The 15,673-nt window shown below is 31.2% G+C and overlaps 1 non-coding gene across 1 annotated transcript; it reads right to left on the reverse strand.

Moving 5' to 3' along the window:
• Positions 1–276: 276 nt before the first annotated feature.
• TRNAW-CCA lies at positions 277–348 on the reverse strand. Its single transcript has one exon. It is a non-coding gene; the product is annotated as a tRNA-Trp (tRNA).
• Between the last annotated feature and the right edge of the window lie 15,325 nt (positions 349–15,673).

Here is a 15,673-nt window from a genome sequence, read left to right on the forward strand (position 1 = left end):
CATACTAAAAATTTAGTTTTATGTTTAAAAAAAGAAAAAAGAGAGTTGGTTTTATGAGAAAGACAATGGTCGAGAATTTTAATAAATTAATAAAATGGAAAATTTTAAAGATTGAGGATAGAGAAAACCCTTAAAAAAGATTACGAAACATAAATAAAGAAAATTTTAAAATGGAACGACCTAGTCTGAAGAGATGACGGATTAATTAAAAATAAATATAGGAAAAACTAGGAGGGCAAAAGAGTAATTCCACTGGTTGCTAAATGCCGGGGAAATTGAACCCGACGTGAATCGAACACGCAACCTTCTGATCTGGAGTCAGACGCGCTACCATTGCGCCACGGATCCGTAGTTGTTAAACAAAACTTATAATTATTATATTATTGTTTCTAAAGTTTATTTCCCAAAATATTAAATTTTGTTTGATCACCATTTTTTTTTTTGGTTAAATTAAGCATATGAACACTACTTACACACCTAAATTTCTTTCTTTGTTATCTAATTTTCACCAATGATTTAAAAAATCAAGTCAAAATTTGAAAATTAAAAAAATAGCTTTCAAAAAGTTGCTTTTAGTTTTTAAAATTTGGTTAAGAATTCAACCATTGTAGTTAAGAAACCTGCAAATCATTGTAAGTAATATAAGATTAAATAGACTTAATTTTCAAAAGCTAAAACTAAAAATCAAATGGTTACCAAACGTGGTCTAAATTATTTTAATTCGAGAAGTTTCTTTTCTTTTCTTTTCTTTTCTTTTCTTTTCTACGTTCAATATATTGTATTTCCCAATCTAAAGATTTTCAATAATGATAAATTTGATTATTAAAAATTTAGTCCCTAATCTTTTAGGGTTGTCTGAATTTGATGTTTAAACCTCTAAGTTTGTGTTATGATTTTACAAATTGTCTAATAATTCCTTCAATTTTCAATTTTATGTTTGTTGAGTTCGTAATATTCAAAAAATATCTAAGTGATCCTTAATCTTTTAATTTTGTATTTAACAAATCCTCATAAATTTCGATTTAGTATCTACTAGGTCAATGACTCATTTGACATGTTTTTTAAAGGAGTTTTAGTAATCAAGCTCAAAGTATTAGCAAATATAGCAAAATTTTGATATAACTCTTTGAGTTAGATAGACTATATTATTGATAGACTCTTATCAATGAATTTATTAGTGATAGAGTTTATCACTAATAGATTTTGCTATATTTGCGATTCTTTGAACATATTGCTATACACTTAATTATTAGTCTTAAAAGTATCATCCGTTACAATTAAAATTGATGTATCTACGAAACATAGAATGATATAAAATTCATTTTTATCAGCTAGATCAACTATTAATTAGTATTTGAAAAAAACTGAATATATCAATATTCTATTAGATACAAAATTAAAAGTTCAAAAACCTATTAAACACAATATTTAAAAAATAGAGAATTGTTAGACATAAATTTGAAAGCCTAGTAGACATGTTTAAAAGTTTAAGAACCATATAAATATAAACCTAAGAACTCGAAGATTAAATTTGTAATTTAACCAAAATTTTATGTCTGGTTAAATTATAAGTTTATTCTATGAACTTTGAGATTTATGACTATTTAGTTAGTGAATTTTCAAAATTGTCCAATGGATATCTGAACTTTCAAATAGTCCATTTGAACCATTCATAATTTTTAAAAGTTAGATTAATCTATTATATATAAATATGAATTTTATTTCAAACATTCAATTTTGTGTATAGTAGACCTGTGAATTTTAAAAATTCAAAAGCCCGTGGACTAAATTCATAGTTTTAAAAATTTATAGACCAAATGGATACAAACCTCAAAGTTCATGTAACATCCCAAGTTTACGGTAGTTTTAAATTAATTATTTTAAGCTTTAGTATGCACGTCCCACTAGTTATATAAGACATTCATCGTATGTGTTGCATAGTCTGACCTTGGTAGTGGGGTTATTCAGTATTGAGTTACTCAATATTTTAAATGCTTAACCTTTTTAAAAAAAGTTTTTCAAGTAAAGGCTACATACCGGAGGTGCTTGACGATGAGATCTATTGACCATGTTATGGGACTAGAGACTATGCTTCCGCTCAGTGCCTATATTTTGAGAAGTTTTGAATGTTTAAACAAGAACTTTGGAGTAAAATGGTTTTAAATTAAATTTATTTTTTAACCTTTTAGGGATCCAAACAAAAGTTTTGTTTTGACTTTCACTATGTTGTCTTGACAATGTTTTATATATCTAGTAAAAGATATTTTAAGTCAAAATCAACTAAATTAGATTTTTTTTCAAAGTTTCGTGCATGGTATACCTCAGTTAAAAATCTCATAAAGTTGGATCGTTACTATTTTCAACTATATGCCATTTTTATTCTTTCTATTCTTAGTGTAAAAATTACACTCTAAATAATCTCATCATCAACCTTTAGAATAATATGTATTTTATTCATAAAGATATGATATTAATTATTTCCAACTATATTTTACCTCCAAATATAAGTGGATTCGTTTGACGTTAAGATTTGTGTAGAAGCATTTTTATGAAAATGCCATGAAATAAAGATGTATTTCTCTAATAGAAAAAAGTTTGAAATTTTACAAAAGAAAAAAAAGGGAAATATATATATAGACGCACACAAAAAGTAAATAAACTTTACAAAAATAACATAATTTAAAGGGAACTTTTTAAATATAAAAAAATATTTACATTTTATAACAAAAAGTTCCAAAAATATTTATGTTTAATTAATTATAGTATATTATAAAATAATAAATCTATAAATTTATAACATAAAATATGTACATAAATTAATTGATAGTAGTTTAAATTCAACCCAATATTTAGTTGATTACTAGTAATAAGTTTATTATTTATACATATATTATCAAATATATTTTGAATAATTGATTAAATGGGAAGTTAATTTCTAAATATATTGTTAAACACATAAAAAAAAAAAAAATACAGCTCTGTTTTAAAACTCTTGTTTTCAAATGAATCAAGTTTAAAAGTTTATATTCATTAACTTTTCTCCTCCTTCTCAAGTACCAAAATTTTATTACATTAATTTCAAATCTTTCCTATTCCAGACAATTTGTTTTTGTAGGTTACTTTTCTTAATTCCAAATAGAACTTTAATGTATAAAAACTTCTCAATTAAGTTCTTCCAACAAAAAATAGTTAAACATTATTAACAACAAATTAATAAGGCATTAAACTAATATTTAATTATCACTTAAATTCTACTTTGTTAGGATTGATATCCTAAATCTCGTGTGTTTCGTAGGTTGTAAATTATTTGTACACGAATTATTTATTTAATAACATAAAGTGTTATGTTATTTGACATTAAGTTTGGATTAACCCAAATTCAATAAACTAAGATCTTAGGTTATTTAATGTAGCTTAAACATGTATATGGTGTCATACAAGTTAATCATGTTTAAACAATAACCTAAATGATCTGTAATAGATGAATAAGGTTGGGTACCTTATGCTGGTGACACTACGGATACGACCCACTTTATAATTGTTATAATTGTTATAAAGTGTTACAAATGATCTTATCCTGATCATTCATGTGGAAGCATGTGAGTGGGTTATCCTATACAAAGAGTTTGTACAAGACCATACCACAAAATTATTAGTCTCTCTTTATAACATCGTTACTTGAAGAGACCTACATTTCATTGGGATAAGCATAGGTAACTTGACCTTAATCTTGAGTGAGTTGTGAACTCTTGCCTATAAGGACGGTCCTTTGATCTGTATGGGTGAGAGTGGTCAGTTTCGTTGACTCAATATGCCTACCATTTTGGAGATTCATCTGAGTGTGGAGCTAAAAACACAAGTATAAAATGGAATTCAGTAATTCTCGTTGTTAGGATAAGTAGATCAATTGCTCCTTTAAGGGTTGATTCTGGGTCTTAAACAATGAGATGCATCACCCTCTTATTGATCAGAGGGGGGTCTAGCTATAGTTGGACTATGACTAATTATTAATCAGAGGACTGAGTGGTACTTAAGAAGTTAGATATAACTACATAGATAAAATGATAATTTTGACCCAGTTGTAGTTATGAGCAAAAAGGGTCAACTTACTAATGATTGATTATATCCAATGGACACATAAATATATCTATAGTGCAAAGAGTGCAATTGACGATCTTTAGTGGAGTGACAGACAGTTCATGAATGTTGATTAATTTGATTAAAGAGTTTAATTAATTAACCTTGTATCATTGGAGCTTCTAATTGGTAGGTTCATAAGGTTCCCTTGCTAACTCAATAAGGGTTAAATGAGAATCAATTAATTTTGGATTAATTTGAATTGTTCAAATTAATTAAAGAGAATTAATTGTATGAGATGCCATTAATATAACGTATATGGATATGTTATAATATAAAGTTTAGTGGGAAAGATAAATATTTAAATATGATTCAAATATTAATCATATGAATGAGATTCATATAAAACTATATGTTAAAATTAATATGAATATGATTCATATTAAAACAATATATTAAAATGAATATGAATATGATTCATATTAAAACTATAGATAATGTGAGAAAATATAAAGTTAGGTAATTAATATTATGTATGATATAAAATAAAATATCATAAGGTTTATTTAATTATTTATTTTAATATAATTAAAGGAGTTATTTTACGTGATGAAGGGAGTTATGAAAATAACTCCCCTCAGCTCTCTCATATACAGTTTTATAGAGGGAATTTGTGGTAAAAAAAGATATCTACAATATATAGTGAATTCTTTCTACAAAAATTTCTTCCTCTCTGTGAAAACTCTCTCTAGATTTCTCTTCTACCTCACCAAAATTAACAAGACAAGCCCACAACTTTGTCTTGATTCTTACCTTGAGAATAGTGGGGAAGTCATTTGTGGTGGTGTCCAAGAGTCCCTGTGACTTTGCTGCATTCTTGAGAAACAGAGGAGTTCGTGGTTCCGGAAGAGGAAAATGTGAAGACAGATTTTCTTCTGGTCAGTTTTCTGATCTCCCCATCCTTTCTGTTAATTTAGACAACATGCTTAATAGAATATTGTTTATCCTTCTTTTGTATTGTTTTCTCTGGTTTTATGTTTTGTTCCAAAAAGAAATTAGTGGCACAAGGCAATCAATCACTTCCGCATTGAGAATTTGATTCCTTCTCTTGGTATCAAAACCAAATTGTGTCTCTGAATTTCTTTTTGGAAACGAAAATCAACGAATTGGTGAGTATTACACTGCATTATGAATGTTGGTTTGTAAATTGGATGTAAATTTGGCACTTTAGATTTACTACTTTAAATTGTTTAAAGTTGTAAGGGCTCGTTGTTTTGGCATTTAATTCTTGCTATCGAGTCTTTAAGTCCATGTTGGTCGTGATGCAAGTGTTGCTGAGAAGATCGATGCAATTTGGGGCAAGAACGGACTAGTTTGAAGCAGAAATTGCATTCTGTGCTAGAGCATAATGAGAAAGTGTTGCAACGTTGGCCTTTACGCTATAGCAGAGAAAGACCAGCATTACAACCCTCCAGCTGAGCGTTGCTACGCTGGAACATTTTCCATACCACCTTCACAATGCTTCAACTGAGTAACAACACTAGAGTAATTTCCACCCCAGCATTGCTACACTCAGTCGAGCATTGCAACACGTCGAGACAGTCATGCATGTGTGCCCAACGGTTTAGACGTCGTGGGTTTGAGCCAGTTTCGGTGTAGATGTAGTTTTTTACCTGTATTTTTGAATACTATGTAATTTATTTGTTTTTTAATTAATAAAAATGTTATATTAATTTAAATAATTTTTTAAGAGTGTCAATTTTTTGTCCAATTTTGTTGTTTAATTAATTTTAATGTGATGTATGATTAATTTCATATGTTGCATAATGTATGTCATATAGTTTAAAATCCTACCATAGGATAAACATTTATCATGCATCAAATTTAATATAATTGTTATATTATATAGTTGTATGATAGTATAAGCATGTTCATGCATCATATTAAATATAAATGTTATATTATATGATTGCATGCATCATTAACATGTCCATGCATCATACTATATTATAAAAGTTATATTATATCGTTGAATGATGGATATGTTTTATTTTCATTACTTTATAATATACGTGTTATATTATGTAATAAAAATGAAATTGCATTGAGCATGGCATTACTTAGTAAATGTAAATGTTACATTTAATTAATGTCATTAGATGAATGATTATAGGTTTTAATTAGGAAAATTATTTCAAATAGTAAAATTGTTGAAAATATTTACAAGATATAGCAAATTTTTCGAATTATCAATAATAGTCGCTGATAGACACTGATAGACTTTTCATATCCGTGTCTATCAATATCACAGATAGACACTGATAGAAGTCTATCAGTGTCTATCAACGTCTATCATTGATAGTTCTAAAATTTTGTCATATTTTTAAAATATTGTGGTTTTTTTTTCTATATTTAACAATAGCCCTTTTAATTATTTCATGAATTTATAAGTGTTATAAGTTTGATGATTAGAATTAAAATCTATAATCTAGAGTTGCATGACATATGTTTCAATTAATTTTAAATGGTTTAAAATTAATTCATCTAAACCTATATTAAAATATTTCTAATATGGTTAGAAATAGGTTAATCTTTTATTTGTTTTAATAGGATTAAATTGGAAATAGCAAAAAATTAAACTTATAAAATAATTGTCTATAAGACCTTTGTCTAAGGAATGTTCTATCTAAGGCTGGTGTGTTTAAGTTAACGGAAACAGAACACCTCTATTTGGGATCGACTTGGAAAGTGTTTAATGAACAAAATCATATATTGTTAAACTATCCAATATAAGAGTCACATTGAGCCAATTTAACAACATACTTAGATAAATTGTTAACCGAATCTATTAAGTACTGAACCCTAGGTTTAAAACACTTAGTGGGAGGAAAACGATGTAAATGATATGTCAATTTTCCCTCACATTCTCTCTAAAATTTTACACCGTGAGATCTATGCTTGACCTTGTGGCACCATTTGTTTGTGTCCCCCTAAGAAAGGGGTTTGTTATTGGGTTGTATGTTCTAAAACTCGCAGTTTGGAAATATTAAATATATTCTATACAAATGTTATTGAGGCTTATTCAGTAAAGATGTATATATGAATTTCTTTTGTAAAAGCCTAAATCCAATAAACTAACGAACCCCTGGCTATAACATGAATACTTGAACTATATGTGAAGTCATGAAAGTGTATCAAGTTTGAGGACATAGCCAAAACGGTCTATAAGTATAGGGATAGGGCTGGGTACCTTATCCTATGGACACTATGGATATGGTCCACTTTGTATTTGATACAAACGATGTGATCTTGAATCGTTCATGTGAAGACATATGGGTAGGGGCATCCTATGAAAAATATGTTTGCATAAGACCGGACCACGAAGTAGTCACTTTTCTTTATAACACCATTTACTGTTAAACTTACTATTTCAATTCAATGACCTAAGGTAACTCGATCTTCATCCTAAGCTAACTATGAACTCCCGTTTATTTGGGATTACCCTTTAATTTGCATGGGTGAGAGTGTCTCAACATTGCCAACTCAATAAGCCTCCCATTTTAGGGGTATGATCGGATAGATAGCTAGGAATATAGTCCTGTAAGACGAAATTCGCTTCTATCTATTTTAGGGATAGCATATAGGTTGTTCTCTTAGGTGCTAACTCCTAACATTGAACAGGGGGTCTCACCCTCTCTTTGGACTGAGAGGGACTTGGTTTAGTGGTTGGACCACAAACCAATTTTTCATTAGTGGATCATTGAAGACTCAAGGAGCAAGATGTAATTACAGGGGTAAAACAATATTTTTTTACCAAATTGTAATTACGTAAAACTTGTGAAGGATTGACTTACTAATCATGGTTAAGTCAAGTGGATAGAAATATATCTACAGTGAGAAGAGTGCAGTTGCTGGACTTTACTGGAGTGTCTCGGTAGTTAACGAATGTTGGTTAATTGGGTTAATAAGATTAACTGATTAATCTTAGATCGTTGGAACTCATGATCTGTAGGTTCATTAGGTCCTCCTACTAGCTCATATCAGACTAAAGCTTGGAACAGTACAATGAGAGAATTTGAATTGTTCAAATTTATTTTAGGGAATAAAGTACTAATTATGTACGATACAATTAGACTTTTAACTATCGAATTAACGATTTGGAAAGTTAAAATATTTAAATATTGTATATATAAATAGGGTTTCATGTTCTGGATAAGTGTTCTATTAATTTAATATTTGATATTAAATTAATTTAATTAACTAAATTGTTTAATTAATTATTTGAATTAATTTTATTTAAAATTAAAAATTGAATTTATGAAATTCAATTCTATAAACCAAATTTCATTTTAAATTGTATTTATGAAAAACAATTTTAAAATGAGAATTGGATTAAGTGGAAGATTAGTGGGTTTATCCATTTTCCACTTATTTTAACACATATTTTCCACTCATTTTATGTGATTTTTTATCAACCAATTATGCAATTCAATTGCTTGTTTTTATTCTATAAGAGTTGGAGTTTAATTGCTGAAAAAAGTTCATGCAATTCTAACCTTTTGAAGGTTGTTTTTTCTCTAAAAAAAATTGGCTAACACAAAATCTCACATACTCTCAAATTCTCTTTATTTCTCATACAAATTGGATCCCACAATCTATTCTAAAGCCGGAGAATAGTAGGAAAGGCTCTTAAGGTGGTCCACAAACTAAGATCCTATAATCCGCCACCACGCTGTTCTTCAGTGGTAGAGCACCACGACGCACTTCAACAGCGTTGTGGCGCTGTTTTTCTTCTTTTTTAGAAAAGGCGTGTATGGAGCAGTGGCGGTCCGGGTGAACTATTTTGGTCTCGTTCATGTTTCCTAACTGATTCAGCCTATTTCCTTGCATTGGAGGTCTAGTTAGAGGGTTTTCCAGCTAGTTCAAGCCAGTTCGAGCTGTTCGAGGTCGATTCAAGGCTAATTCTGAAATTTTTTTGTAATAATTTTGTTTATTGCCTACTTAAGATGCAGAAACCAATCCATTTCAGTATATGTTTAATTAATTATGCATTATGGAATGTATGTTTTAATTAAGTTAAATCTTGATTGTGCATAAAGTATGTCCTATAGATTTAAAACCCCACCATAGGAAAGTATGCTACATCTCTTACATACTCAGCACCAAAACAAAGTTTTTGTTCACCTCTCCGATGCAATCAGATTGCACAAGAAATGGATAGCACCTACTTGATGACTAAAGTGGAATTGTGATGATGAATGTGGGATAAACCCACTAAATTAGGTTTTTCCAAATTTTTAATTTAAATCCAATTTTCTTTAATGAAATATTTAGAACGTTTAAATTAAAACTAAAATTGAATCTAATATTTGAATTTTTCAAAAATTCAAAATTCTATTTTAAATAAAATTAATTCAAATAATTAATTTTAAATAAAATTAATTTAAACAATTTAATTAAATAAAATAATTTAATATCCAATAGTAAATTATTTACACCACTAATTCTACAAACATGAACCCGCATTCATGTAATTTTAATATTTAAAACATATTTAAAAATATTATCCAATTCTCTAATTTCGTTTACTTCGATGATTAAATATTTAACTATATCACATATAATTAATGATTCGTTCAATTCGGATTTGAATGTTTCAAATTCTCTCATCACGCTATTCTAAAATTCAATCCGTTGTGCTAGTAAGAGAACCTAGTGGACCTACAGATCATAGGCTCCAAACAATTCGAGATTAACCGACTAAACTATTTAACCTAATTAACCAACATTCATTAACTACCAGGTCCCTCCACTAAAGTCTAGTAGTTGCACTTCCCTCACTGTGGATATATTTGTGTCCACTTGATGTAACTATAATTAGTAAATTAACCCTTCACAGGTTGTTCGTAATAACGGTTGGATCAAAATCTGTTTTACCCCCGAGATTACATCTTGTTCCTTAAGTCCTACTGTTCCTCTAATAAACAATTGGTTTGTGATCCAATCCCTAAACCTGTCTCTTATACACATCTAGATGTGTATAAGAGACAGGACCCGGAGTCAGCACTTAAGGGAATAACCTCTCTACTATTCTTAAAAGTGGGTATGAGTGAATTCCATCTTGCACCCTATATCCCTAGCTATCTACCTGTCTCTTATACACATCTAGATGTGTATAAGAGACAGGAGTCCCTCTCGGGCCAATGAGAGGGTGGGGCCTCTTGTTCAAGACCCGGAGTCAGCACTTAAGGGAATAACCTCTCTACTATCCTTAAAAGTGGGTCTGAGTGAATTCCATCTTGCACCCTATATCCCTAGCTATCTACCTAGTCTTACCCCTGAAATGGGAAGTTTATTAAGCCGACGCTGTTAAGCCAACCCTCACCCATGAAAATCTAAGGATATTCCCAAATAAAAAGGAGTTCGTAGTTAGCTCAGGATTAAGGTCAAGTTACCTAGATCATTGCTGAAATAGTCAATTTTCAATAGTAAACAATGTTATAAAGTAAAAGTGACTTATTTCTTGGTTCAGTCTTATACAAACTCTTTGTATAGGATGCCTCATTCGCATGTCTCCACATGAACGAATCAGGATCACTTTGTTTGTAGCACTTTACAAAAATTGTAACATCTTCAAAGTGGGTTGCACCCGATAGTATCCATAGAATAAGGTACCCAGCCTTATCTATAAACTATAGATCATTTTGGTTATTTACTCGAACTTGATCCACTCTTATATCTCCACATAAAGTTCAAGTACTCATGTAATAGCCATGGATCTGGATTTAGGTTATTTCCAAAATGAAATGAGCAATTCAAACATTCAATAACAACTTTATTGAATCAAACTTCAATAACATCTATATTGATTAACAGAATAAGTTTATTGTTTACAAACCATGATTGTTAGTACATAAAACCCAACAGTTTTTAGCTCACATGTTCCTAAGAGTTCACAGTGTGAGATTCATGCTCGGTTTCATGTTGCTTTTACCACGACTACTCCATTGGGACAGTGTTTGTATGAGTGAAGAACAAGGTGAATAGGGGAAGTAGTTCATAGTAAGTGGAAGAAGGAAATATGTCATATTCTGCTGTCTCCTCCATTAGATTGCACCGTGAGATTTCTATCCGCCACCTACGTGTCATTTTTAGGCGACCGCCTATTTGAAGGGTTGTGGCTTGGGGATCGGAACACCACAAACTCCAGAAATGGATATGGTCTCTTAGTTCTGTCTTCAAAATTGTCTTCCCCTCGGTAGCTTGTTGATACCATTCTTTGAAATCTTAAAATGGAGGTTACACTTACAAGAGTTACTAAATATTAGTAAGATCTTGACCAAAAAACGATAACTAAATGTTATAGGAATAAGAGTTGTTCTGGTACTAGTATTTAGTCAAGAATGTCTTGGTTCAATGAACGGAGTAATTGGCTGCCCCTCGGTAGCGGTTATTATGACTCACCAAAGTATTGTTGTAATTAATAATGAATATGAGTACATTATTACTTTTTTGCAAAAATCGATTGGATTTAGTAGCTTTTCCACTAATAGAATTTGCTTATATTTTCAGCATGTTGAACTCTACTATACAACTACTTACTTCCAAAAAATTTAACGGTGATAATTATTCAACGTAGAAATCAAATATTAATACAATACTAGTTATTGATGATTTGAGTTTCGTTTTAACGGAGGAATGCTCTCTAGTTCCCAGCTCAATTGCAAACTGAAATGTTTGGGATACATATGACAAGTAGGTAAGGGAAAATGAAAAAGTCCGAGCCTACATCTTAGCAAGCATATTTGATGTCTTGACTAAGAAGCATGATAGTATGGTCACCGCTAAGGCAATCATGGATTCACTACAAGCGATGTTCGAACAACCGTCCACATCTATTAGGCATGATGCTCTCAAATACGTTTATAATTATCACATGAAGGAAGGGACCTCTATTAGAGAATATGTCCTGGATATGAATGTCCACTTTAATGCTGAAGAGGCAAATGGGGTTTTCATAGACGAGAAGAGTCAAGTTAGTTTCATCATGGAATCTCTTCCGAAGAGTTTCATGCAATTTAGAACAAATGTGATAAGTCTTGAAAAGAGATGTTTTTAATGTTAAATCCTTCGATTTTATGTTATTTTTTTGCTTTAAGTGTTAATTTTAGGTAAAATAATCCCGAGAGCATTTTGGAGTCATGGCAAGAAATTTGGACTACAAAGGATAAAAAAGAACCAAGTTAATTGCAAAAATAAAATTAAAAGCAGCGTCGTAACCCTCCAACCAGCGTTGAGCAACACTGAAAGAAAGAAGCATGCATAATTCAACCAAACAGAGCAGCTTTGCAATGCTACCGAGGAGCGTCACAACGCTGCGGATTTTGACAAAATGTCTGTATGCGCCTTGCGCAAACAAGCGTCACACGCATTGCACCGTTCATCCAACACTTATTGTCTCTTTTGCGTAATAGCATCGCAACACGGTCCTCAGAGTTGCGATGCTAGCCCTATGAGTATAAAAGGATTTCTTTCTTTTTTTAGCAAGAGAGGAAAATTTTCATATCGAGCCCATATATTTCTGTGTCAATTAGGTTAGATTTTTCATTTTATTTTTGGATTTAAGCAAATGATTGGATATTCTTCATAGATTCGTCTATAGATTTATGAGGTAAACCTTCAATCTTGTTTATAGTTCAAGAATTCTTTGCATATTTCTTGAGATTTCTGCTATTCTTTGACTAATTGCAATCTAAATCTATGCTTCTTTGAATCAATATGAACTTCTAAAAGTATGTTTATGGATCTTTGTCTCATGAGCATGTAATGTTAAGACTATTAGTTTTGTTACAATCTTGCGTGAGTATGTTGATTTAAAATGCATTCTTCCAAAAGAGTGACTTGCTAAGATCTATTAAGGGGCAATAGTTAATTGAGTATTTGATGGCGATTACTAGAATACATTAATTGCTAGATTCAAAGATAATTTTGATTAATCGAGTATAGCTATCTTGACAATTAGTCGACACAATTGAATCCTTGCATGTGTTTTTAATTCTATATGGCCACTATCAAACCCAATAGGATTAGAAACATATAGGTTGATTAGGGTTAGGTCTTTCCAACTTTAATCAATGCTTAAGACACTTTCTTGATTAGATTTTTGCTAGTTGTTTGCCATTGTAGAGGCTAGCTTACAAGTCAAGTGAGTAGTTGTGTGCATAATACGATTGTATAATTAATTTGTGAGAATCACATGATAGAAATTGCATTGAATGTCTAACTTATTCTAGAAACTAGATTGGCCAATCTTTGTTTACATTTTCCTCTATCTTTCAATTTCAAGCATGTTTCTTGTTGCATCATAACCTAAAACCCCTTGTTTTTATCGCTTTAGTAGTCAAATTTAGCTTAAGAAAAGATTAGGCATTAACCTCCCTGTGGATCGACCCCGTACTTTCCGCTTATGCTACTTGTTAGCATAAGATGTAGGTTTCAGTAATTTATAAATATTTTTGTTTCAGTTTGGAGTGGAATTAACGTCATCGATTTGGAGTCGAACGAAATGCAATGATGAATAAAATAGAATATAATCTGATAACTCTTCTGAATGAGCTCTAGACTTATCATTCTCTTATGAAGAATAAGGGATAGGATGGGGAAGCAAATGTTATTACCCCAAACAAGTTCCAGAAAGGATCCTTCTCAAGAACAATGTTTGGACCTTCAAAATTTCAAAGATAAGAGTATTCAGATGAAGAAGAATGGAAAAGGTAAAAAGAAGGCTCTTGTAAAGAAATGCAAGGGGAAAGTTGCAAAAGTTAAATGTTACCATTGCAAAGAAGATGGCCACTGGAAGAGAAACTACCCAAAATACCTTGCTGACAGGAAAGCTGAAAAGGAAAAACAAGGTAAATACGATTTACTTATTGAAATATGTTTAGTGAGAATTCTCATTTGACCTGGATATTAGATTTGGGCGCCGCTAAACATATTTGCACTTTTATTCAGGAAACTAGTTTCTGGAGACAGCTTGTAGAAAGCGAGGACTTTCAGGTGGAAACAGAAAAGCTTGTCTCAGCCAATGCAGTGGAAGATTTGAAGTTATTTTTTGGAGATAAACACATTTTACTTGAAAATGTATATTATGTACCTAATATGAGAAGGAACTTAATTTCTATCTCTTGTTTGTTAGAACAGTTGTACGGTGTCTCTATTGAAATTGATGAAGTGTTCATTTGTTCAAGAGGTGTTTAAATATGTTATGAGAAACTTGAAAACAACTTATATGTGTTAAAATCAACTGAGGCAAAAGCTATTTTTAAAACAATTGAAACTCAAAATAAAAGGCGAGAGGTTTCTCCTAATACCTATCTTTGGCATTTAAGACTTGGATACATTAATCTCAATAAGATTGGAAGATTGGTTAAGAGTGGACTCCTAAGTCAGTTAGAAGATAGCTCTTTACCTCCATGTGAGTCTTGTCTTGAGAGTAATATGACCAAAATATCTTTTACGGAAAAAGGTCTTATAGCCAAAGAACCCTTAGAACTCGTACATTCAGATCTCTACGGTCTGATGAATGTCAAAGCACAAGGAGTGTATGAAAATTTTATCGGTTTTATTGATGATTATTCAAGGTATGGCTATATTTACCTAATGCGTCACAAGTCTGAAACCCTTGAAAGGATCAAGAAGTATAAGCCAGTGGTTGAGAACCTGCAAGGTAAGACAATTAAAACACTTCGATCAGATCAAGGTGGAAACTATATGGACTTAAGATTCTAGGACTATTTGATAGAATACGGAATTCAGTCTCAACTCACAGCACCTAATACACCCCAGCAAAATGGTGTGTCGGAAAGGAGAAACAAAACTCTGCTGGTCATGGTTCGATCAATGATGAGCTACGCACAGTTGCCTAATTCATTTTGAGGATATGTAGTACAGACTGTTGTATATGTTTTGAAGATGGTTCCATCAAAAAGTGTTTCAAAAAAACCGAATGAATTATGGAGAGGGCATAAAGATAGTTTACATCATTTCAGAATTTAGGAATTCCGAGCACATGTGTTGGTGCAAAACCCAAAGAAGTTGGAATGTTGTTCAAAATTATGCCTATTTGTAGGTAACTCAAAGGAAACGAAAGGTGGTATATTTTATGATCCTCAAGATGATAAAGTATTTGTATCAAAAAATGCTACCTTTGAAGACCTTCTTCAAAAATCCCTCAAGAATCCCTCGATCAAGAAACGAACACTACCATGATGGATCAAGAAACGAACACTACCACGATGGTGACCTTGGTATTCTCAGGTAGAGAATTCAAGGGTGGTGGACTCTGACTATTTTAGGATAAGGGAAAGATTGCTGGTACAGAGGAGGATGGGGAATTTCACAATAAGAACTATCACAAAACTTTTCTATCAATCTTGTCTTTATCACAATCATCAAGGAAACTCTCCTATTCAAAGACAAATAACTCCATCCATCCACCTATGTGAGTGGAGAGAAAAGTGGGGGACCTCCCTCATTTAAATTAAAATAACAATTAATATATATCAATATGATAACTAACTTATCATATATATATATA

This window comes from Benincasa hispida, chromosome 5, assembly GCF_009727055.1.
Source record: "Benincasa hispida cultivar B227 chromosome 5, ASM972705v1, whole genome shotgun sequence".
In the NCBI taxonomy this organism is placed as follows: Eukaryota; Viridiplantae; Streptophyta; class Magnoliopsida; order Cucurbitales; family Cucurbitaceae; genus Benincasa; species Benincasa hispida.